The sequence below is a fragment of the Silene latifolia genome, chromosome 3 (assembly GCF_048544455.1).
Source record: "Silene latifolia isolate original U9 population chromosome 3, ASM4854445v1, whole genome shotgun sequence".
NCBI classification, from domain to species: domain Eukaryota; kingdom Viridiplantae; phylum Streptophyta; class Magnoliopsida; order Caryophyllales; family Caryophyllaceae; genus Silene; species Silene latifolia.
Genome location: NC_133528.1, coordinates 118,789,185 through 118,793,193, shown reverse-complemented (window position 1 = coordinate 118,793,193; position 4,009 = coordinate 118,789,185). Strand labels below are relative to the sequence as shown.

The 4,009-nt window shown below is 34.1% G+C and overlaps 1 non-coding gene across 1 annotated transcript; it reads left to right on the top strand.

The window, feature by feature from the left end:
- The first annotated feature begins 434 nt into the window (after positions 1–434).
- LOC141650306 (small nucleolar RNA R71) lies at positions 435–541 on the top strand. The gene has a single exon (XR_012546347.1). It is a non-coding gene; the product is annotated as a small nucleolar RNA R71 (small nucleolar RNA).
- The last annotated feature ends 3,468 nt before the right edge of the window (positions 542–4,009 follow it).

Genomic DNA, 4,009 nt, shown 5'->3' with positions numbered 1-4,009 from the left:
ATGCATTCTGACTCCTTTCAGGGAAGAAGTTAGAATATGGAGTACCTTGCGTGAAAGACTGGAAAGCATGGACTTGTTCAATGGTACTCAAATAATTGGCCGCAGTGTGGTCATCTATCCCACGGGACACCTCTTGTTGAACCATATGAACCGTCTCTTGCTTATTACCCAAAGACTGAGATGTCTTTAATTCAGTTATTTGAGTCGTTAAGGCCTCCAGCTGTGCCGCAATAACATTGTCTGAACCACTTCCTCTCTTGCTATCTCTGGGGTTACCATACTCACCAGTGTGAGTAGCTATCTGATCAATCAACTTCCAAGCATTACCGTCATTAGTATTATCCTGTAATCTCCCATTGGCAGCGGAATCAAGCAAAGTTCTCTGATCGTCAAATAACCCGTTATAAAACTGGTTGCAAATGAACCAAATCTGGAAGCCATGATGAGGGACGGATCGAACTAGCCTTTTTAAACGAACCCAGGCCTCATTAACATCTTCGGCAGGACCTTGTTTAAAACTTGTAATCTGGCTTCTAAGAGCATTAGTCTTCTGCGGTGGAAAATATGTAGAATACAAGAGCCAATGAAGTCCAGTTAGTGATTGATTCAGTCTCCATATCCAAGTCACTTAGCCATTTTGCTACATCATCTCTCAGAGAGAAAGGAAAAAGAGTCTGTTTGACTTGATCTTGGGTCACCCCTGCATTCAAAGGAATAGAACAACAATATGTAACAAATTTCTCCATGTGCTTGGCAGGGTCCTCTCCAGCTTTTCCTCCAAATAGATTTCTCTCTACCAGGCTTATATAAGACGGTTTGATTTCAAAAGTCTATTTATCAGTGGTAGGGAGCTTAAAGCCTTTAGGAATAAAATCAATGGTGGGTTCGGAATGACTTGCCAAGGTCGGCATCTTCAATGTTATAGGAGTTACAGGCGCAGAAATAAGTGTGTCCTCTTCAAAGGACGAATCTTCTGTGAAAGTAAACCACTCGTAGTCAAGTGTACTCAAGTCTTCCACTTAACTTATTTCTCTTTGAAATTTTCGTCTGTACCGAAAAGTATTCTCTGGCTCGGGATCAAAAGGTAAAATCTCCGACCTGTCAGACCTGGGCATACACGAAAACAACAAGAAAATATCAAACTGTCTCAAGGAACTGATGCTCCCTGAGACAAAACACAAAGAAAAAAACAAAAACAAACAAAAAAATTGTTGCCTCCCCGGCAACGACGCCAAATTTGATAGGGTTATTTTCAGTCGTTGGCCTATCAAAATAAATTAAGGTAATAATTTTATGGGGTTTATTTGTTTGATTTCTAATAACTAATTGTAATAAAAGTAAATAAGACGAATTCAATAATATTAAAAGGTCTAGGGATTAGGTTCACTAGGTAGTTATTCTGGATGTGATTTAATTCATTAATAAAGCAACTTATGTTGTTTAAGGTCATATGATCGGTCGATTCTAATATGTCCTTTAGATCTAACTTAATATGCAATTGCTATCAATAAGTTAATTCTATTCAGTTATTGGAGCCTTTACTAGTCTTAACCCGGTCGGTGAGAATCCTAGTTTGCAACACTAGTTAATTAATCCTGCAGAAACTAACCAACTAGATTCATAACAATTAACTGAACAACAACAAAGAATCTGTTTTAACCATGAATTCATTAATATAATCCCCTTCTAACAACCTAGATGCCCATTCACCCTAGATAATGAAATTAGCTACGCATGATAAAGGGAATAACAACAATAAGATTAATGAACAATATAATTAAAAGCATAATAAGATGAACAAAACAATAATTGAATAAACTAGAACATGAATTAATAATAACTAAAGAAAGATTAGAGAGTACCGTGATTAAAGAGTACTTAGATCCGAAACAATAATAAATAAACTAAACTAAGAGTTTTCTAGGGTTTTAAAAGTAAAATAAAGTGTAGCTAGGTAAAATAAGGCGTAAATAAACATAAGGTACGAATTGGGTATTATAGCAAAACACAACCGACTTATGGAAATTGCGAAAAATCCCTGAGAATATAGGATCCTTGATCGAGCCTATGTGTACTCGATCGAGTACACTACTTCCTCGATTGAGCCTAGGTGGGAATGATCAAGTATCCACTCTGTTTTAGCTCTTTTCTTCGTGCTGTCTTCTTAACTTCTCTTCCTTTATTTTTCTAGATTCTCATGTCATGCTTCTTGTATTCCTTCATGCCTACTCCGCGGTGCCCATTTTATTCCTTTGCTCCTCAAATGCGTCATTCCTACATTAAACACCAAATAGCGGAAGTATTGACATTCTAACATAAAAGGCATGTAATTAATATAAATTAGCACGAAAACCGTATCAAAAGTAACTAAGGGGAAACATAAATATGCATATAATTGTGACTCATCAACTACTAAGAGAATAAAAATTCTCTTAGTTTTCCCGCCTAAAGAACTTCTACTCAGTTGGGCCTACTTTTCTGGATATTGACACCACAACATTAGATGGATTGTAACTTGTGTACCCTATAAGTACCCACCTTTTTTCAATCCCAGCTATTAAAGTAAAAGTTATTAATAGCCTACATTTTTGAATTAGCGCACTATTTTTATCGATTTTTGTTTTAAGGTCAGTACGTGTTTTAATTAGATTATACAACCAACTTAATTGTATTATTGTTGTCATAAATTAGTTGAATGTAATGATATAACATTATTTTTAATAGTAATAAAATAATTTACTTAAAGTGTCTTTTGACGGTAGTAAAAAAATTTTCTAGCTCTTATTAATATTATATTTAGTAAATTATAACATATAATTCAAACTACAATTCATTTATGCAAATAATTTAACTGATAACATCTCTTTTTGAAATAAATCTAAAAAATTGCGTGTTTTAGCACGGGAATTACACTAGTCATGTAATTAATAGTTCTACAGGTTTCAACGTTTTCTTATTGTTTAAATTGAGTAACAAATTTTTCGGGCTAAAGTATGATTACAACTCTAGAATTCTAGTCTTAATCCCATTGCCAAAAAAAGTCTACTCTTAAATTAGCAAACTTAGTTTGAAAAGAAAAACCAAGTTCTGTCAAAAAAAAAAAAAATCGTGATTCTCAATGAGTAATTCACAAATCAATTACATTAAATAAATAATTGTGGTTTATGGAGGAACTTAATTTAATGTTCTTCCATTGTGACAAAAAATACTTTGTTATTGAGATTGTCAAAATGTGACATGGCAAAGGAAGAAATTTATACAAAGTTCCTTTATTTGCACTTGCTCTAATAATGACTATTAAATTAACAAATTGACTACGTAATTTAGAAAGTAAAAACAGGAAACCTGAATTCTAAGTTCCAAAGTTAAATTAACAGCGTTTTGATTATTAATAACTTGAATTTCAAACCTATGTGATTTCCATAACAATCTGGTTTTTGTTACTTTTAAAACTCCACATTCTATCAGAAAGTTTTTTGCAAACCATATTTAATACCATAGTTGATCTTGCTTCAGACGGGCTATTTTGGTCTCAAACAATAAAATATGATTTTATAACCATTTTACAGCCAAATGTGAACAATGTTAAAAAGACAAGTTGTTGTAATATTAGATGTATCATTGTGGTTAGTGGTTACATTTAGCCATAAAATGGCATATATGCCCGTCTGAAGTTTCAGACAAAAGTGGTCGTCTGAAACAAGAATTTGCGTTAATACCATGATATTAACCCCCTAATTTTAATCATTATGAGCATTAGTGTATTTCAAAGACTACTTGATGATTCAATATTTTGTTGCTCTGGCTTGAAGGGTCAGTAGTAGCGAGTGCCTGCCAGCCTTGGTAGTTGTTACTGCTGTAATACAACGGTTTTCTATGTCTATGGGTACTCTATCGAGTGGGACTTTCTCTGTCGAGTAAGTAGATTTTTACGCAAAACAGTAGTTTGCTTGTAGGGTACTCGATCGAGTAAGGGACACTCGATCGAGTAAGTCACTCACTCGATCGA